This window comes from Pseudorca crassidens, chromosome 4 (genome assembly GCF_039906515.1).
Source record: "Pseudorca crassidens isolate mPseCra1 chromosome 4, mPseCra1.hap1, whole genome shotgun sequence".
NCBI lineage: Eukaryota > Metazoa > Chordata > Mammalia > Artiodactyla > Delphinidae > Pseudorca > Pseudorca crassidens.
The window spans coordinates 77130382-77153154 of record NC_090299.1 but is presented as its reverse complement, the minus strand read 5'-3'; positions in this window follow the sequence as shown (position 1 = coordinate 77153154).

The window sequence follows — 22773 nt, the reverse complement described above, 5'->3', positions numbered from 1 at the left end:
GGTTTGTTCTTCTTTCTCAAGATTGCTTTGGCTATTCAATGTCTTTTGTGGTTCCATACAAATTTAGGATTGTCTGCTCTATTTCTGTGAAAAATATCATTGGGATTTTGATAGGGATTACACTGAATCTATATATTGCTTTGCGTAGTATAGACAGTTTAACAATGTTGATTCTTCTAATCCATGAGCAAGGAAGATCCTTCCATTTATTTGTGACCTCTTCAATTCCTTTCATTAATGTCCTGTAGTTTTCAATATATAGGTCTTTCACCTCCTTGGTTAAATTTATTTCTAGGTATTTTATTCTTTTTGATGCAATTGTGAAATGGGATTATTTTCTTTACTTCTCTTTCTGATAGTTTGTTATTAGTGCACAGAAGCCCACCAAATTTTTGTGTGTTGATTTGGTGCTCTGAAAACTGGAGCTCAGTTCTTATACAAAATACCTCCTGAAATTGGACCCCAGCTTTTGGGATAACTGTTTTATCTTCTGTTGTGCAAATGCTAGTCTTGCCTTCCACCTGCCCTTCCAAGTGCCACCACCACAGGCCTCTCTCCATAGTTTATAACCTTTCTTTTGTACACTGGCGCAGAATAATTACCTCCAGCTTTATACATAGATAGTTCCCTACATTGTCAAGAACCACGCGTTGGTTTATTTAGAAGTCTCTGTTCACATTATTAAAAGAATCCAATTAAACCACGGTTATTGTAGAACTAAGATCCTTGATTTTTAAAAATCACATTAAGTGTAAACACTCTTGATTTGTTCGGTAGTAAGAAGAATGCATAAGAGAAAAAGCATTGATGTAATGTAGTTCAGAGAAAAATAAGAAAATATATAGTACTAAATCTATGTAGAATTAGGTAGTGATTTGAAATAAATATTTTAAAAAGACAACTGGTGATTATACTAAAGGGAGGCTACAGGGGAATTTGGGTTACTAGCAAATTTAATATCATAATGTCCCAAAGTAGATGTGATGAGAAAAATGTGATGTATGGTAGGCTCTGAGCTTTCACTGCCGAGGGCCTGGGTTCAATCCCTGGTCGAGGAACTAAGATACTGCAAGCTGCGTGGCATGGCCAAAAGAAAATTTAAAAATAAAATTGGGATTGACATATATACACTAAAATTTATAAAATAGATAACTAATAAGAACCTGCTCTATAAAAAAAAATAATAAATAAAAAATCATGGAAAAATAATAAAAGAAAAGAATTATATGCCCTAGAGCAATGATGCATACTTTGAGATACATCAAAATCACCTGAATTGCTTATTAAATATATAAATTCTGCATATATATATATATGTACAGAGAATCAGAATGCATTCATTTTGTTCACTAGCTACGTGGTGGATCCCCAATATAGGTCTGAGCCAAGCTCCCAGATGATTCCAATGTGAACCAAAGTTTGAGAATCATTAGTTTTGATTTGATTAGGGTTTGGCAAATTATGGACTAAGGGCCAAGTCTGGCCCAGTATCTGATTTTGTAGATAAAGTTTTATTAAAATACAGACACACTCACTCATTTACCTGTTATCTATGGCTGCTTTTACACTACCATGGCAAAAGTTGAGTAGCTGCAAAAGAGAATATAGAATTTGCAAAGCCTGTTTACTATCTGGTCCTTTATAGAAAAACTTTGCCAACTCTTGGCCTAGAGCATGGCATAGAAGTGAACCTATCACATAGAGAGACTGAATTATCTTTTACCAGCCCAGACAATAGGAAACGGAATCATTTTCAGAATGTCTAGTTACATTAATTTAATTTTTAGGAAAGTTTCACACCATGAAGAGCTTCTTCAAAAAAAAAAAGAGAGAAGAATCACTAGCAAATCCATTTCTCTTCATTTTCAGGGGGATGCAGTGTAAAACCCGAACAGGAGGTCACACACGGCACTATGTTCTTCTTACTTTTTTTTTTTTTTTTAATTTCAAGCATATAGTAGCTATAAACTTTAAGAATAAATCAGTGATAACTGAAATCAAACCAAATGGGAGTTAATAATGGGCATTAGGCTCTAAGATTTTATTTTATTTTATTTTTTTTGCGGTACACGGGCCTCTCACTGCTGTGGCCTCTCCCGTTGCAGAGCACAGGCTCCGGACGCACAGGCTCAGTGGCCATGGCTCACGGGCCTAGCCACTCCACAGCATGTGGGATCTTCCCGGAATGGGGCACGAACCCGTGTCCCCTGCATCGGCAGGCGGACTCTCAACCACTGCGCCACCAGGGAAGCCCTCTAAGATTTTATTTTTCAGGAGTTTGATTGAAGCTAGAATTTAATAACATAATGAACTATTTTCAAAAATTACAACTGATTAATTTCAAAATGATTGTTTCTTACAACATTTCTAGCATTGTGCCCTACTTGGATGAATGCAGGAAATGGCTCTGGAAGATCAAATAACAGCTCCTGTCCTATCCGCTCCACACATTTCACATAAACCTGAACACTGCTTGGAAAGCCAGAATTCTATGAGAGGAAGTATTGATTTTTATCAACCTGGAAAGTGAAATGAGAGACAGATGACATTGTTAGCCATAGGGAGTTTAGTTCAGGTCGACAACCACTAAAATTCCCACAATTTTATGGGAATTGTTCAGAAATTACAAATGTTGCAGTGCTAAAGGACTCTGACATAAGGCTGGAAAACACTTTTTGACACTGGGTAGTGCTCAGCCTCCATTCCTAGAGCCACTGAAATCCAAAGCATATTAAGTACACCACAGAGGTTCACATGAGCCTGCTTTGGGGGATGGCTTTTGGCCTACAGGGAGCAAAAATTCACATGAGAAGTTAATTCCAATGCTGGAAAGTACTGCGTAAATCAGCCGATTTGCTGCTGCTGTTCTATTTCTACTTGTGCTTGTCCATGTTATCAAAGATGCCATTAGGGGGCTTCCCTGGTGGCGCTGTGCTTGAGAGTCTGCCTGCCGATGCAGGGGACACGGGTTCGAGCCCTGGTCTGGGAAGATCCCACATGCCGCAGAGCAACTAAGCCCGTGCGCCACAACTACTGAGCCTGCGTGTCTGGAGCCTGTGCTCCACAACAAGAGAGGCCGCGATAGTGAGAGGCCTGCGCACCACGATGAAGAGTGGTCCCCGCTTGCCGAAACTAGAGAAAGCCCTCGCACAGAAATGAAGACCCAACACAGCCATAAATAAATTAATTAATTAATTAAAAAAAAAAAGATGCCATTAGGACATAATGTGACAGGTCTCTACAGATGAAAATGCGAATAAGCAGAGCATGGGAAATAGCTTCATAAGCAACCTTTTTATGGTCTTCTCTCTTTAAATCTTCTGGTTTGTTGTTTTACTTGAATTAAACCTAATCTTATTGGGGAAATGAGTAAGCTATGTTTTAGTTCTGATTGCTTACATTTTTATTCTATAATTATAAGTCAGCCTCTGCGAGTGGTTACACAAAAGTAAGTAACTATTGAGATGTGTTATTTTTACCCTTTTCACTTTGGTGAGTTTTTTCTTCTTATTATGCAGTGCTCTAGCATTGTTAGTATGTCTTAAACACTCTCCTTTACAAGCCAGTACCAGAGGAAATGAGAGTTAACCCCTCAGTCTGGAAAAGCTTTTCACTCTAGTGGGCTTGTAGTGTGTCATATATTATTCAATCAGGGCTTTCTTAGTATGCTCTAGTTTGTGTGCTACCACCCCTGCCAACTGATAGACCTTCTTATTTATTATAAGCCCACTCATTTATCAGACTGTGTTGAGTTGGCTAGCTGAGATTTATCAAAATAAATAAATAAAAGTGTAGTCAATAAAGACAGAAACAGTCAATATATTTTGAATGCCTCTCTTAAAGGGAAGAATTCTCAAATTTCCTAACAAATAAAGAATTTATCGGAATAAAAGCAAGTCATTATGTTAATGGAATATAAAACAGGCTGGCTAAATCAAACAGGTTTCAGAGTTGGTATCTGTGTTGGAAACCTTGTACCTATCCAGTGGAAAGGTAACATGAGTTAGTTGGGATTGAGAATCGGGATTCAGAATTGCTAATTTTTTAAAATTCTAAGACCACCTTCCCCAAAGGATGTCAATGTCAAAAATACATTGCGTGGCTGATTTCAGGGGTTTTCAGGATGCCCCAAAACCTGGTCTGAGGTTAACTACCCTGCCTGTGTCCCATAACATCACATAATACATAGTACATTAGCATATTAGACAGTACATTAAACCAAGCATACTACGGTAATACATTTTTTAAAAGTAAAGACCCCTTGGCAGGTAGTAATCAGTCCAACCTGGGAAAGAAGTATAGATAACAAGCTATACACAAGCAGTTGTTGACATGCACTATAAAATAAATGAAATGTCTTTAGAGTGCTAATGAGATTTTTTTTTTCTTTTTTTTTTTTTTTTGGTACGCGGGCCTCTCACTGTTGTGGCCTCTCCCATTGTGGAGCACAGGCTCCGGACACGCAGGCTCAGCAGCCATGGCCCACGGGCCTAGCTGCTCCGCTGCATGTGGGATCTTCCCAGACCGGGGCACGAACCAGTTTCCCCTGCATCGGCAGGCGGACTCTCAACCACTGCACCACCAGGGAAGCCCGCTAATGAGATTTTTGATGGAAAATATTATATAATTGTTTATAGTTGTTATTTTCCATTATATTTTACTGTATCATTACAATTTGAGGGTGTGACTAGAATAATACCACTTTAAGAATTAGATCACAAAACTGAGCATTTCTTTTTTCCTTTATGTAAGTATTTTGGAGACTTCAAAGGAAGATGCTATATAGAAATGCAAGAACAATTACTTTTATTCTACTAATGTAATTAGAACCACAATCTCTTAGTTGTGTTAAACTTTCCTTGATGATCAATTTCAGACTTGGAGTTTTTTTCAAGATCAGCAAAAGTTTCCCACAAGAGAAGATAGCACACTGAAGCAGATACATGAATAAATGACAAATAGATTAAAAGTAGAAGCATAAAATATGTCAAGCAGAAAGAAAACTCAGCAAATAATAGTTTGGCTTAGTTATTGTGAGGATAAAGGCTTTTTCAGATGAAGTAACTCTAGGCTAAGCCATTTATTATAATTTTCATTATGAAAAGTACTTCATGATTCTGAGACACTCATTAATTGACTCATTTATTCATTGTACAAATATTAACTGAAAACCTACTTGTGCCTGACACCATGGTAGATGCTGAGGATATGAAGATTAAAATGACAAAATTCCTTCCCCAAAGAGCCCATATTCCAGCCCAGAAGACAGGCATGTAAACAAATTATTTAATGTACCCAAGTGAGATGATAGAGACAGCTACTACACATCCAGATAACCCTTCTGGGCAGAGGTGATTTACTCAAGGTGTGACAGGTTGGGGGATGGGAGGGGTCCAAGACTTCACAGAAGAGTTCCTGCTGAAGAAAAAGAAGACTGATATTTTCATACACTTGTAGAAATCTAAGTCTAGTCCATCTAATTGACAGCCCTGAAATACTGAATATATTAAATATTGCCTTGTTGTCAATGAAAATAATTCAGTGGAAAATTGAAATATATTTATATTTTTGACTTGTTTTTGTTGTTTACTAATAGTTTCATTTATCACTGTTAAATATCTCATGAATGTCAGCCTTTGCAACATTAATTTCAGTTCAAAAACCATAGTTTAAAGTCTATTATACATGAAGCATGGAGCTGAGCACTGATGTCACTGTAAAAGTAAATTAGCCATTCATGAGCTTAGCCAACCAGTTTATTTATTTATTTATTTATTATTATTATTATTTTTTTTGCAGTACGCGGGCCTCTCACTGTTGTGGCCTCTCCCGTTGCGGAGCACAGGCTCCGGACGCGCAGGCTCAGCAGCCATGGCTCACGGGCCCAGCCGCTCCACGGCATGTGGGATCCTCCCGGACTGAGGCACGAACCCGTGTTCCCTGCATCGGCAGGCAGACTCAACCACTGTGCCACCAGGGAAGCCCCAATTTATTTATTGAATGTGTTCTAAGTGCCAGGCAAGGTGTAAAGTGTGAGGGTAAAAGGAAAAAAAAGTAAATGCAATCCTTGTCAGCAGAGTTAAATCCTCCTGGGGAAAGGTTGGCATTAATCAAATAATCAGAAAAATGTATAATTATAAACTGATATGAAGAAACAATAAAAAGGATATCTAGGGAATACAAGCGCAAGTTAATCTAATTTTAGGATCAGAGAAGCTTTCCCTGATAAAACGGTATTTAAAGTGAAAGAAGAAGGATGAGTTCAAGTTAACAAGGAGAAGGAATCTATGTGTCAGTGTTTGAGGGGCGGCCAAGAGTAAGGGCAGAGTGTGAGAGGCCATTCCAAACAGAAGAACAGAATCTGCAAAGGCCTCAAGAAAAGAAATCGTATGGTTTACTCAGAGCCTTGTAATCATTTTAAGGATTTCGGTATCTATCCTTGGAAAAGTAAGAAGCCATTGAGGAGTTAGAGGAAGAAAACATAGCCCCTGCCTCATGGAACACAGGATATGGCAGGAGGAACTTCACAGATAATAAAATTCGACTGATGATATGAAGAGGTTTTCACTGGGGGTTAAGAGAGCAAAACAGGGGACATTTAGCTTGTCAATCTAAAATTCTAGGAAGCAATGATAAAAGTGTTTATTTGGGACCAAAGAATTGCAATTTGGGGTACACAGATTTGGGTAGCAACCTAAATAGTGTCCCACTAAGGAGAAAAACTCAGGGGTTTTCGAGACAAAAAGGAATGCTTATATAAGTTGCTCACAAAGAATTTTGATTGGTGTTGCTGGCAGAAAGCTAGTCTTGGTTAAACATGATCAGCTGCTAAATCCATCACTAAGCAAAAGTCGTAGATTGCCAGAGCAAGTTGCAGGGGTTCTCGCAGAGTTCTTGGAATATTCGCAGTTTGACCCAGTTCAACAGTCCATGTTCCTACCCAGTGAGGACGCGCATAAGGCCCACCTCCTCCATGGCCTCCTCCATTTAAGAAACGCTTGACGTAATCAACTCCATTTTATTTCACCTTTCACAAGGTGAGGATCCTGAGAGCCTCTCTGAGGAGTAAAATGCCTGAATTTTGTCTTGAAGGAGTAAAAATTATCAAGAGGGAGGAAGACAGATAGGTATTCCAGGCAAAGGAATAATCTGTATAAAGGAATGAAAATGTGAAATAAATGGCCTAAGTGGAACACATGGACATTTTATCGTTACCAGGGAATAAAAGGCAAGACACTGAGTGGAAAGACTTGAGACTTTCACATATGGGCCATAAAACCACGATAGGTTTTAGTAATTCATTCTGTAGGCAAGTTGTTAAAGGGTGTTTAGTAGGTGATTGTAATGATTCACATCTTATACGTGTTATTCTGAATTGAGTGGGAAGGATAGATGTAAGATGGTCAAGAATGAGTGCATGGAGATTATTCAGGATACCATTCTAATACTGCAGGAGAGAGAAGATGAAAGTCTTAAGTAGAATGGTAAATAGTGGGACTAGAGAGGTACAGAGAGATCTGAAGCATATCTAAGAGGTGAGATTGGCAGGAATTAGTCATTAATTACATATGGTGGTGAAAGAAATAGAGAAATCTAGGCAAACTTACACAGTTTACTGCTTGGCTACCTGAGTGTACAGTGATATTAATATTGTTTAGTGATATTAATAACAGAGAATCAGATTTTTGGATAAAATATAATGAGTTCAGAGATGGGACTTCTAGAATGACAGTGTGAGAACCTGGAGGAAACTTCTCCCCCAGAGAGATATCTATTAAGCTGGTCTAAATTAGCAAAGTCAATTAGTCAACTTGTCTAGAGATTGATCAAAGGGCTTACAATTAATTCAAGAAATATTAATTCTACATAATCTATGAAGCCTACTGAAAAGAGTCATGTCATGGGAGGCGTGACACTAGAGCTAAAGGCTGCATCCATACCCCTGGCCCTTTGTGTTGCTGAAGGCTGTTCCAGCAGTTCATGTCTCTTTCAGATCCCTGAGGTGGAAGAGCTATTCCGGGTGAATTCAACAGTCAGTGAACATCAGTAGACCCTACTTCCCAGAGTTACATGCTGTGGAAGGCCTATACCAGGCAGATGGTGGCACAAGGCAGTGTGATCATTCTCCCAGTCCCCACTCCTACTACATAGAATACGGATGCATCAACAGATAAAGAGTACATGCAGTCCCCTATTTCCTTAAAACTCTGTATTAAGGGAGAACTCCTATGGTGAGCTTGGCAGCCAAAATGCAAATTCCATTTCCACAGCTTTCTGGGGTGGAAAAGCTATCCTGGGTAAATCTGACAGCCAGTGACTATTGGCAGATCCCATCTCCCCAACTCTGGGCTGCACAAGATCTATACAATGTGGTAGCAGCATCCAGCCTGCAGCACCCATTTCTGTTGCCTGCCCCCACAACCCTGCAAACACACACCAACACACACATAGGGAGGGTACGGGTGGGAAAGCTGGTGAAGACTGAGTTCCCAGTCTCCCCAGCTCCTGCTCTACAGTGCCAGCAGTGCTGTACCACACTGCAACCGTCCTCCGCATCCGTCCAATGGAAGGGTGGAGCAAGCCCAAAAGCTGGCAACACCCTGCTCCTGACAAAGGGCGTAGTTTTATTTGGTTCAGACTGTTACAAAGTATAACCCAGGGCCTTGTTGAAAACAATGGATCAGTAGCTAGAAACTGAGTCTAACAGTTGGATGTAATAACGATAAGACAGACCAGTCAGAAGCTAAATGGGAAGACCAGGGAAAGAGCCTGTCAAAGAGGACCTGGCTAAAACCAAAGTCACGCTGGTGGTCAGACATACTGTGTGTGTGCCCTCTGTGGGGCAACCAGAGAGGGAAATACTGAGCTGCAAGGTCCTGAACGAACTCCCTGAACAGTGAAAGCAGTCTTTAAGCCAACTACCATTACGTTGAGCAACTACCATTATGCTGAGAAAGTGATACATGGGAATTAAAAAACAAACAAAAAAGATTTGGCTATTATATGTGGAATAAACATAAATATGGAGCTGTGATTACTGGGCTATGGTATTTCAGTGTTGCCTGTTGTAGCAGCCAGTGCTGTTCAGCATCTTTTCCTTTGAGATTACAGGAAAGGAAGTGCAGATACATTCTGATATTAGTGAATTTGGGGCAGGAGAGTGAAGTAATTGATACTTAATTGTTTTGTTTTGAAGTAGAAAGTAGGAAAGTAAAGTCATCTGCTGAGAGACAGCAAGCAATTGAAGGGTTAGTGCAGTTGTTGTGGATAACAGAAGTAACTAGCCAAGAACAAGTAAAATAATTTTGCTAGGTTGAGGTACCCTCTGAGGTTGGAGAATATGATTTTTGTAGCTTGAAGGCTGACTTGTTTTATTCTAATTCTTTTAGCTCCAGGAAATTGGTAGCATGAACCCAGGGTTGTAGTTTTGCTATGAAGCAGGAATGCAACATAGTTGATGGTATTGATCAGGAACCGTAAAACATACCCTGAGAGCAACAAAAGTGAAGCCAAAAGAAAGCTGAACTACTGAGAGAAGGCAGTGGCATCAAGGAAACAGGAGTGGCTATCTGATCTTAAAAAATAGTTGAAGTTAAGGGTGTAAAAGAATTGAAACCATTAACGCTATAAACAGAAAGTAAGCTATTGGGGTTTGGTGTTTATGATTATAATAGCCAGAGTCACAGAGTGACTCAGTGTGTTGATTATTAAGGTAGAATAGAAATGAAATTTCACTTGAATCCAGGATACCATGGAACAGAAAGAACTAAGGTATTGGATTCATTATCAACATTAGTACTGAAAATACTGAAATCACCCTGGCTAATGCTTAGAATTATGTAGTAGAAAGAAAACATCAAACACTTCACCAGATAGAAAGAAATGACCAAGATGTTGGCTAGTGACTGCAATAAGAAGAGATGAGGTGGCACAGACATACCGTATTAATCGCAGAGGAGGGACTTTTCCCCACAGAGAGAGTATTGATTTGGAAATGGCAATGAAGAGGTAGAAGAAAGCTAATCTTACTTTCAGGCTTTTGACCATGTTGTTGGGTGTGGCATAAAGTATTCTTCTGTGAATAATAATAATAGTAATAATAATATCATCAATATATCAAGTCTTTATTAAGGCAGGAGGTAGCTGGATGGCTCAGTGAAGAGGCTGAAGATTTAGTAAGGCTGCTTATCATGGAAGTAGGTGCTGGGGTAATAAGTGAAAGGTTTCAGAATTTAAAGGGCAAAATAGTATAGAAATGCGTACAAAGAAGATGAAGGATGATTGAAAGTGCTATGTTTCAGATGGACACTGAGGGGAAATAACATGATGCAAGGAGGATTTAGGTGGCCATAGTCATCTAGATGTTACTTTGGTACCCAGCTGTGGTACCACAGCAAGGGAAGCTCCAAGGGGGTGGGGGCAGGAGTGGACGATGACCTCAGTATGAGTCAGCTCAGCACTGACATATTTGTAAAGATATGGCCAGGAAATCTGCAATGGTGCATTCAGGCTCAGATTTACAACAGTTTATGTAATTAATTCCCTATTGTAGCATTCCCTAAGTGGATAATTTATAAAATTTCTCCCTTACTGCAAATGTTAGGGGAAATTTTCTATTGAAGTAATTATTTCAAGAAGAGAAACAGGGTTTTGGGGGGGGGGGGTAGAGACAGAAGGCGAGGGAGAGAGGAAAGAACTCAAAGTCAAGGAGGAAAAAGAGAACAAATCAAATCATTCTATCAGTAGTTGCATGTGATGAGTCAGGGGACCAGAACCAACTTGCAGAAGGGATTCTTCTTTGTTTTCCTATGAATATTGGTAGACACTGAAAATAAAAGTTAAGAATGCAGGTGTCCTGTTCAAATATTTGCCTGGTGACTGTGGGAGAGAAGCTTGGATTAAGAAGTCCTGAAGTATTTATGTTGTTAACATTAAGTGAATCAATATAGTATAAATCAGGATGCTTATGACTTTGTTAGAATATAAACTCCTCATGGGTAGGATCCATCTCTTTTCCTATTTAGGGAAGGGTTGTGTATAAAAACATACATTAAAAACATCTTCGGGGGGATTTGAGAAGATGGCAGAAGAGTAAGATGTAGAGATCACCTTCCTCCCCACAGATACATCAGAAATACATCTACATGTGGAACAACTCCTACAGAACACCTACTGAAGGCTGACAGAAGACCTCAGACCTCCCTAACGGTAAGAAACTCCCCACATACCTGGGTAGGGCAAAAGAAAAAAGAAAAAAACGGTACAAAAGAATAGGGACGGGACCTGCACCAGTGGGAGGGAGCCGTGAAGAAGGAAAGGTTCCCACACACTAGGAAGCCCCTTCACGGGCAGAGACTGCGGGTGGCGGAGTGGGGAGCTTCGGAGCCGCGGAGGAGAGCGCGGCAACAGGGGTGCGGAGGGCAAAGCGGAGAGATTCCCGCACAGAGATCTGCGCCGACCAGCACTCAGCAGCCCCAGAGGCTTGTCTGCTCAACCGCGGGGTGGGCGGGGGCTGGGAGCTGAGGCTCGGGGACGTCAGACCCCAGGTAAAAGACTGGAGTTGGCGGCGTGAACACAGCCTGAAGGGGTTAGTGCACCACGGCTAGCCGGGAGGGAGTCCAGGAAAAAGTCTGGACCTGATGAAGAGGCAAGAGACTTTTTCTTCCCTCTTTGTTTCCTGGTGCGCGAGGAGAAGGGATTCAGAGCGCTGCTAAAAGGAACTACAGAGACAGGTGCAAGCCCCGGCTATCAGAGCGGGCCCCAGAGACGGGCATGAGATGCTAAGGCTGCTGCTGCCACCACCAAGAAGCCTGTGTGCGAGCACAGGGCACTCTCCACACCCCCCCTCCCGGGAGCCTGTGCAGCCCGCCACTGCCAGGGTCCCGTGACCCAGGGACAACTTCCCCGGGAGAACGCACGGCGCGCCTCAGGCTGGTACAACGTCACGCTGGCCTCTGCAGCCACAGGTTCGCCCCGCACTCCGTGCCCCTCCCTACCCCCCGGCCTGAGTGAGCCAGAGCCCCCGAATCAGCGGCTCCTTTAACCCCGTCCTGTCTGAGCAAAGAACAGACGCCCTCAGGAGACCTACATGCAGAGGCGGGGCCAAATCCAAAGCTGAACCCCGGGAGCTGTGCGAACAAAGAAGAGAAAGGGAAATTTCTCGCAGCAGCCACAGGAGCAGCGGATTAAAGCTCCACAATCAATTTGATGTATGCTGCATCTGTGGAGTACCTGAATAGACAAGGAATCATCCCAAATTGAGGAGGTGGACTTTGGGAGCAACTATATATATATATATATTTTTTTTTTCCCCCCTTTTTCTCTTTTTGTGAGTGTGTATGTGTATACTTCTGTGTGTGATTTTGTCTGTACAGCTTTGCTTTCACCATTTGTCCAAGGGTTCTGTCCGTCCGTTTTCTTTTCTTTTTTTTTTTTGGTTTTTATTTTACTTTTAAAATTTTTTTTCTTAATAATTATTTTTCACTTTTTATTTTAATAACTTTATTTTATCTTACCTTATTTTATTTTATCCTCTTTATTTCTTTCTATTTTTTCTCCCTTTCATTCTGAGCCGTGTGGATGAAAGGTGCTTGGTGCTCCAGGCGAGAGTCAGTGCTGTGCCTCTGAGGTGGGAGAGCCAACTTCAGGACACTGGTCCACAAGAGACCTCCCAGCTCCACGTAATTTCAAACGGCAAAAATCTCCCAGAGATCTCCATCTCAACACCAACAGCCAGCTACACTCAACGACCAGCAAGGTACAGTGCTGGACACCCTATGCCAAATAACTAGCAAGACAGGAACACAGCCCCATCCATTAGCAGAGAGGCTGCCTAAAATCATAATAAGTCCACAGATACCCCAAAACACACCACCAGACGTGGACCTGCCCACCAGAAAGACAAGCTCCAGCCTCATCCACCAGAACACAGGCACTAGTCCCCTCCACCAGGAAGCCTACACAACCCACTGAACCAACCTCAGCCCCAGGGGCAGACACCAAAAACAACGGGAACTACGAACATGCAGCCTGCAAAAAGGAGACCCCAAACACAGTAAGATAAGCAAAATGAAACGACAGAAAAACACACAGCAGATGAAGGAGCAAGGGAAAAACCCAACAGACCTAACAAATGAAAAGGAAATAGGCAGTCTACCTGAAAATGAATTCAGAATTAGGATAGTAAAGATGATCAAAAATCTTGGAAAGAGAATAGAGAAAATGCAAGAAACATTTAACAAGGGCCTAGAAGAACTAAAGAGGAAACAAGCAATGATGAACAACACAATAAATGAAATTTAAAATATTCTGCAAGGGATCAATAGCAGAATAACTGAGGCAGAAGAACGGATAAGTGACCTGGAAGATAAAATAGTGGAAATAACTACTGCAGAGCAGAATAAAGAAAAAAGAATGAAAAGAACTGAGGACAGTCTCAGAGACCTCTGGGACAACATTAAACACACCAACATTCGAATTATAGGGGTCCCAGAAGAAGAAGAGAAAAAGAAAGGGACTGAGAAAATATTTGAAGAGATTATAGTTGAAAACTTCCCTAATATGGGAAACGAAATAGTTAATCAAGTCGAGGAAGCACAGAGAGTCCCATACAGGATAAATCCAAGGAGAAACATGCCAAGACACATATTAATCAAACTATCAAATATTAAATACAAAGAAAACATATCAAAAGCAGCAAGGGAAAAACAACAAATAACACACAAGGGAATCCCCATAAGGTTAAAGCTGATCTTTCAGCAGAAACTCTGTAAGCCAGAAGGGACTGGCAGGACATATTTAAAGTGATGAAGGAGAAAAACTTACAACAAAGATTTCTCCACCCAGCAAGGATCTCATTCAGACTTGATGGAGAAATTAAAACCTTTACAGACAAGCAAAAGCTGAGAGAGTTCAGCACCAGCAAACCAGCTTTACAAGAAATGCTAAAGAACTTCTCTAGGCAAGAAACACAAGAGAAGGAAAAGACCTACAAAAACAAACCCAAAACAATTCAGAAAATGGGAATAGGAACATACATACAGATAATTACCTTAAATGTAAATGGATTAAATGTTCTCACCAAAAGACACAGACTGGCTGAATGGATACAAAAACAAGACCTGTATATATGCTGTCTCCAAAAGACCCACTTCAGACCTAGGGACACATACAGACTGAAAGTGAGGGGATGGAAAAAGATATTCCATGCAAATGGAAATCAAAAGAAAGCTGGAGTAGCAATTCTCATATCAGACAAAATAGACTTTAAAATAAAGACTATTAAAAGAGACAAAGAAGGACACTACATAATGATCAAGGGATCGATCCAAGAAGAAGATATAACAATTGTAAATATTTATGCACCCAACATAGGAGCACATCAATACATAAGGCAAATACTAACAGCCATAAAAGGGGAAATCGACAGTAACACAATCGTAGTAGGGGACTATAACATCACACTTTCACCAATGGACAGATCATCCAAAATGAAAATAAATAAGGAAACACAAGCTTTAAATGAAACATTAAATAAGATGGACTTAATTGATATTTATAGGACATTCCATCCAAAAACAACAGAATACACATTTTTCTCAAGTGCTCATGGAACATTCTCCAGGATAGATCATATCTTGGGTCACAAATCAAGCCTTGGTAAATTTAAGAAAATTGGAATCATATCAAGTATCTTTTCCGACCACAACGCTATGAGACTAGATATCAATTACAGGAAAAGATCTGTAAAAAAATACAAACAAATGGAGGCTAAACAATACACTACTTAATAACGAAGTGATCACTGAAATCAAAGAGGAAATCAAAAAATACCTAGAAACAAATAACAATGGAGTCACGAAGACTCAAAAGCTATGGCATGCAGCAAAAGCAGTTCTAAGAGGGAAGTTTATAGCAATACAATCCTACCTTAAGAAACAGGAAACATCTCAAATAAACAACCTAACCTAGCACCTAAAGGAATTAGAGAAAGAAGAACAAAAAAATCCACAAAGTTAGCAGAAGGAAAGAAATCATAAAGATCAGATCAGAAATAAATGAAAAAGAAATGAAGGAAACGATAGCAAAGAACAATAAAACTAAAAGCTGGTTCTTTGAGAAGATGAACAAAATTGATAAACCATTAGCCAGACTCATCAAGAAAAAAAGGGAGAAGACTCAAATCAATAGAATTAGAAATGAAAAAGGAGAAGTAGCAACTGATACTGCAGAAATACAAAGAATCATGAGAGATTACTACAAGCAACTATATGACAATAAAATGGACAACCTGGAAGAAATGGACAAATTCTTAGAAATACACAACCTGCTGTGACTGAACAAGGAAGAAACAGAAAATATGAACAGACAAATCACAAGCACTGAAATTGAAACTGTGATTAAAAATCTTCCAACAAACAAAAGCCCAGGAAAGGTGGCTTCACATGCAAATTCTATCAAACATTTAGAGAAGAGCTAATACCTATCCTACTCAAACTCTTCCAAAATATAGCAGAGGGAGGAACACGCCCAAACTCATTCTACGAGGCCACCACCACCCTGATACCAAAACCAGACAAAGATGTCACAAAGAAAGAAAACTACAGGCCAATATCACTGATGAACATAGATGCAAAAATCCTCAACAAAACAGTAGCAAACAGAATCCATCAGCACATCAAAAGGATCATACACCATGATCAAGTGGGGTTTATTCAAGGAATGCAAAGATTCTTCAATAAACGCAAATCAATCAACGTGATACACCATATTAACAAACTGAAGGTCAAAAACCCTATGATCATCTCAAAAGATGCAGAGAAAGCTTTTGACAAAATTCAACACCAATTAATGATAAAATCCCTGCAGAAAGCAGGCATAGAGGGAATTTTCTTCAACATAACAAAGGCCATATATGACAAACACACAGCCAACATCATCCTCAATGGTGAAAACCTGAAACAATTTCTACTAAGATCAGGAATAAGACAAGGTTGCCCACTCTCACCACTCTTATTCAACATAATTTTGGAAGTTTTAGCCACAGCAATCAGAGCAGAAAAAGAAATAAAAGGAATCCAAATCAGAAGAGAAGAAGTAAAGCTGTCACTGTCTGCAGATGACATGATACTATACATAGAGAATCCTAAAGATGCTACCAGAAAACTACTAGAGCTAATCAATGAATTTGATAAAGTAGCAGGATACAAAATTAATGCACAGAAATCTGTGGCATTCCTATACACTAATGATGAAAAATGTGAAAGTGAAGTCAAGAAAACACTGCCATTTACCATTGCAGCAAAAAGAATAAAATATCTAGGAATAAACCTACCTAAGGACACAAGAGACCTGTATGCAGAAAATTATAAGACACTGAGGAAAGAAATTAAAGATGATACAAATAGATGGAGAGATATACCATGTTCTTGGATTGGAAGAATCAACATTGTGAAAATGACTCTACCACCCAAAGCAATCTACAGATTCAATGCAATCCCTATCAAACTACCACTGGCATTTTTCACAGAACTAGAACAAAAAAATTCACAATTTGTATGGAAGCATAAAAGACCGCGAATAGCCAAAGCAATCTTAAGGACCAAAAATGGAGCTGGAGGAATCAGGCTCCCTGTCTTCAGACTATACTACAAAGCTACAGTAATCAAGACACTATGGTACTGGCACAAAACAGAAATATAGATCAATGGAACAGGATAGAAAGCCCAGAGATAAACCCACGCACCTATGGTCAACTAATCTATGACAAAGGAGACAAGGATATACAATGGAGAAAAGACAGTCTCTTCAATAAGTGGTGCTGGGAAAACTGGACAGGTACATGTAAAAGTATGAAATTAGAACACTCCCTAACACCATACACAAAAATAAGTTCAAAATGGATTAAAGACCTAAATGTAAGGCCAGACACTATCAAACTCTTTGAGGAAAACATAGGCAGAACACTCTATGACATAAAGCACAGCAAGATCCTTTTTGACCCACCTCCTAGAGAAATGGAAATAACAACAAAAATAAACAAATGGGACCTAATGAAACTTAAAAGCTTTTGCACAGCAAAGGAAACCATAAACAAGACAAAAAGACAACCCTCAGAATGGGAGAAAATATTTTCAAATGAAGCAACTGACAAAGGATTAATCTCCAAAATTTACAAGCAGCTCATGCAGCTCAATAACAAGAAAACAAACAACCCACTCCAAAAATGGGCCAAAGACCTAAATAGACATTTCTCCAAAGAAGATATACAGCTTGCCAACAAAAACACATGAAAGAATGCTCAACATCATTAATCATTAGAGAAATGCAAATCAAAACTACAGTGAGATATCATCTCACACCTGTCAGAATGGCCATCACCAAAAAATCTAGAAAAAATAAATGCTGGAGAGGGTGTGGAGAAAAGGGAACACTCTCGCACTGTTGGTGGGAATGTAAATTATACTGTCACTAAGGAAAATGGTATGGAGGTTCCTTAAAAAACTACAAATAGAACTACCATACGACCCAGCAATCCCACTCCTGGGCATATACCCTGAGAAAACCGTAATTCAAAAAAAGTCATGTACCAAAATGTTCATTGCAGCTCTATTTACAATAGCCAGGACATGGAAGCAACCGAAGTGTCCATCAACAAATGAATGGGTAAAGAAGATGTGGCATATATGTACAATGGAATATTACTCAGCCATAAAAAGAAACGAAATTGAGTTATTTGTAGTTAGGTGGATGGACCTAGCGTCTGTCATATAAAGTGAAGTAAGTCAGAAAGAGAAGTACAAATACCGTATGCTAACAGATATATATGGAATCTAAGGAAAAAAAAAAAAAAACGTTATGAAGAACCTAGGGGTAAGATGGGAATAAGGACCCAGATCTGCTAGAGAATGGACTTGAGGATATGGGGAGGGGGGAGGGGGAGCTGTGACAAAGCGAGAGAGAGGCATGGACATATATACACTACCAAACGTAAGGTAGATAGCTAGTGGGAAGCAGCCGCATAGCCCAAGGATATCAGCTCAGTGCTTTGTGACTGCCTGGAGGGGTGGGATAGGGAGGGTGGGAGGGAGGGAGACGCAAGAGGGAAAAGACATGGGAACATATGTATAGGTATAACTGATTCACTTTGTTATAAAGCAGAAACTAACACACCATTGTAAAGCAATTATACCCCAATAAAGATGTTAAAAAAAATGTGGCACATATATACAATGGAATATTACTAGCCATAAAAAGAAACGAAATTGAGTTATCTGTAGTGAGGTGGATGGACCTAGCGTCTGTCATATAAAGTGAAGTAAGTCAGAAAAAGAAAAACAAATACCGTATGCTAACACATATATATGGAATCTAAGGAAAAAAAAAAAAAGGTTATGAAGAACCTAGGGGTAAGATGGGAATAAGGACCCAGACCTGCTAGAGAATGGACTTGAGGATATGGGGAGGGGGAAGGGTAAGCTGTGACGAAGTGAGAGAGTGGCATGGACATATATACACTACCAAACGTAAGGTAGATAGCTAGTGGGAAGCAGCCACATAGCACAGGGAGATCAGCTTGGTGTTTGTGACCACCTAGAGGGGTGCGTTGGGGAGGGTGGGAGGGAGGGAGAAGCAGGAGGGAAGAGATATGGGAACATATGTATGTGTATAACTGATTCACTTTGTTGTAAAGCAGAAACTAACACACCATTGTAAAGCAATTATACTCCAATAAATATGTTAAAAAAAAAGAAGGAAACAATTTTCTCATCTCATTGTAATAAGGCAGTTTTCCTTTAAAACAAGTCTTAAACCTTAAATTCTCTTTCCTAATCAAAATGTGCTTTTCCATCTTTAGACTATTCTTCTTATATCCTGTATTATTCATGATGTTTAATTCTTGAAATAGCACATGGCTGAAAATAGAAGCTAACCCTCTTGTCCACTGTGAATTAAATCTTCTTTTCCTAGGACCCGTCTACAATGTACAGTTTGTGGTTTGCCAACATAATTATTTTCTCTGAAATAAGCTCGAGCATTTTGACTTTTCAATATATAGTTATACAATATATTGTTAACACAATATAGTTAATATAGTCAATATAGTAAATACAACTATAACACACATGATATGATGCCACTTTGGTGACTTTCTTCATCCATGTAATTCTGAAATTTGACAGTATATTTTTCATATTTTAATAAGCTGAGTATTACCTTTGCAAGGATAGAAAAATAAAATAAATTCATAATAAAAAAAGACATCTTCAATAAATGTATTTGGTAGCTTGATGATAGTACTTACACTTTAATATCTTTTCATTCTCTAATTCATTACCTTCTAAGGAAATCGATATTTAATCCTAGACTAGGATATGTGGAATCTTCCTTCTGCTACCCTAGTACAGAGTAATTCATCACTCAACAGCACACACACATAGCTCACAGAACTACACACACACATGCATGCTCATACAACCACACACAAAACCATGCCCAAGTAACTATATATGTAAAAGTGTGTATATATATAAGCCATGCTTCTGTAGTTAAACTGGAAATTTCCATGTGTTCCTTTATCCTATTATATTTTATACTCAGTGAAATGTAATATCACTATATTAGAGCCTGGTTTCTCTTTGCTTTCTATAAAGCACTCTTTTTTTTAAAATGCCAAATAAAGCTACAATTTCACTTTAAGGTAATTAACAAGGGTGATATATTTTTCCCCAGAAGTTTACAAAGCAACATTAAAAAGTTATCTATATTTTAATATGGAGAAAAAATCGTTATTAATATTAAACTAGATTCTATGAGATTAAAAATTAATTTCAGTAATAGTTTTGGTACTCTGGAAGGTGCATTAATTCCTTAGGACAATGTTACGTATTCTTCAGCTGTTTCAGACTGAAGCATATTTATATAACTAATATTACTTATGTCTAATAGAAGAATTTTTTTTCTCTTCCGAAAAGCTGCTGATTTCTCTTTTTCACTCTTGTGGCAAACATGTAGTAATTATTGATAAGACATTCAACTAAAGAAAAACACAGCTAGAAATATTATCACAATTTATAATTGATAATCTCTTTCTGGGTATCCTAGTCAATAATTCAAATTCCCTGCAGCATTTGTTTTTGCCATTGCTATTTTTAAGACTTACAGAAGCCTGCTGATCAAGATGTAGATTTACATATTTTATTTTTGATATATCATTGGTCCATTTCTCTTACATCTGTACATTTGTGTACAACCATCCATTGTTGAGAAAACTTTCCCTATGCAGTGTGGAAGTTGGAAACAATCTTTTTAATTCTCTTTTGTGCTGAATATTTGTTGCTGAATATCATTTTGTGGGACTATCTACAGCCCATTTGCATCAGGCTAGAAACTCCTCAATTAAATGACTCTCCAGAGAATATATGCTATCTTATATTATAAATGTGACATGACAAGAAAAGAAAGAGAAGGAACAGAGTTGTCTACATCCCTACAAGTGAGCTGAATGAATTCTTACAGGTAGTGGCTTATTCAGGTTCCCTGGAAGCCAACTCCATGATAGAGATTTGAGTGCTGGAGATTTACTGAGGAATGGAGAATAATGCCTGAAAAGAGGAAACGGAAGCGAGACTGAGATGAGGGTGACGTTGAACTGTGATGTGATTTCAACAGAGGACTCAGCAGGTCTCACAGGGAGCTCCAGCTCTTTAGAGTCATCTCCAGTAGAAGCCAGGAGCCGGACATGTGCAACCCACATAAACCAGTCACTGGAAGCAGGACTCCCCTGAGGGAGGCGCGAGAGAATATTTGGTGAGGCAGCCCTTTCCACAGAGGGCTGGAAAGGGATGCTTGTGTGGACCATCAGCCAACAGGAGGAATAACAGCCTCAGTCCTGAAGGGAGGATCCACACCCACAGCAACAGTATAACTGTTGTTTTTAGCCCTCGGTCTTCTCTGATTTTAAAACGTAAACATCGATACATCCTCAGAAATCACCTGATAGGTCCCAGAATCATCTTATCTTTGTCGGCTCCTAGAGGTATCAGTGTATTTCTATGCATTGATTGGATTTCTGTGACATGTTTTCTCTCAAAATCTCAAAATACAGAGAAAATCTAAGACACAGCCATCCAAACAGTGCTGCTTTTTCTTACACTTGAAAGAAAAAGAAAATAAAAGAAAACAAGAACAACATAAGAAAATGCTCCTTAGACAAAAATCAATGTAAGGATTCTACTAACTGACATCTTATTAATGGTGAGATAATTTTCTAAAAAGAGGTCATGCAACATGAAGAGAATCCTCACATATCTCACAATATGAAATCTTATTACACAGAGATTTTCTGAGGAAAGAAACTGAAAAAGTTGGAAAGAAATATTTCATATAGATGACTATATTCTCATATATGAAGTATGAACACAACATTTGAAATAATTTGTAGATGCTTGAAGACTTGTTTGACTGGGAATCATAAAGAAAACATGACAATGTTAGTATCATTATAAGTCACTGTAAGTTCTACATGCAATATACACCTGCATCTTTGTATCTAAGAACCTTGAAAGTGAAGTATCTATCTACATAGCCAAAGATTCCCTCATCCACTCATTCACCAGAAATTTAATGAATACCTATTATGTGTCAGGCTCTGTTCCAGGATCAAGGGATAGAAAAGTGAACAAAAAATACTGATGTTAATTGTGTTTCTAGTCTCAATTTTCCTCTTTCTCTGTTACCATATCTTTTGAAAATTTTTTAAATGCTCTTCTGCTGTGGATGGAGAATACTTGCTTGGCTCTTGATTTTTGGAAAAGGCCATGTGCTTTGATTTCACCAATAGAAGGAGGAAGGCAGGGTTAATGGTGTATTAGCTTCAAACCTAGGACTAAAGAGGCCTTTGCTGTTTCTACTTGCTCTTCACCTCTGGTCAACAAGGAGAAAACATAATAGAGATAAGAACCGAATCCTGAGAGAAATGAGACAAAAAAAAAAAAAACTGCCTGAAATGATCAAGTATATGAGTATATATAACTGATATTGTGAGAACAGGCAATAAATTACTTAATACTGTAGAGAATGTAGATCCACAGATTGTTTTTAATATAAAAATCACAAAACTGGCACTAATTCAGGATATATAAAAGGATAAGCAACTACTCAGACATCTAATTCTGATTCTACTAAAAGCAGATCATCTAATAAACAAAAGAAAAATAACAGCATTATTTATCTTTCAGCCAAGTTCATTTCTCAACAGATTGAGAAGGGCAATGAGAAAAACTGCTTACTCTGGATTTAATTTTTAACTAGCAAAGAATAGATTTTTAGTGAACTTGATAATAGAGATATAGAAAATAACATCCATACTATCTTGGAATCTACTACACTAGATACTTTTTTAAATAAATGCTTTGTTTAGAATAGCTTTAGATATATGGAAAAGTTACAAAGATAGCACAGAAAGCTTATGCATGCCCCATACCCAGTTTTCCTTATTTTTAACATCTAACATTTGTATGATACATTTGTAACAATTAAAAAACAAACACATATTATTTTTAAGATCCATGTTTTATTCAGATTTCTTTAGTTTTACCAATATCCTTTTTCTTTTCCAGGTTTTCACATCCAGCAAATCACCTTAGATTTATTCGTCAAATCTCATTTGCTTCCTTTTGGCTGTGACAGTTTCTCAGGTGTTCTTTGTTTTTTGATAACCTCAATATTTTGAGGAGGACTGGCCAGGTATTTTGTCGAATGTCCTTCATTGGG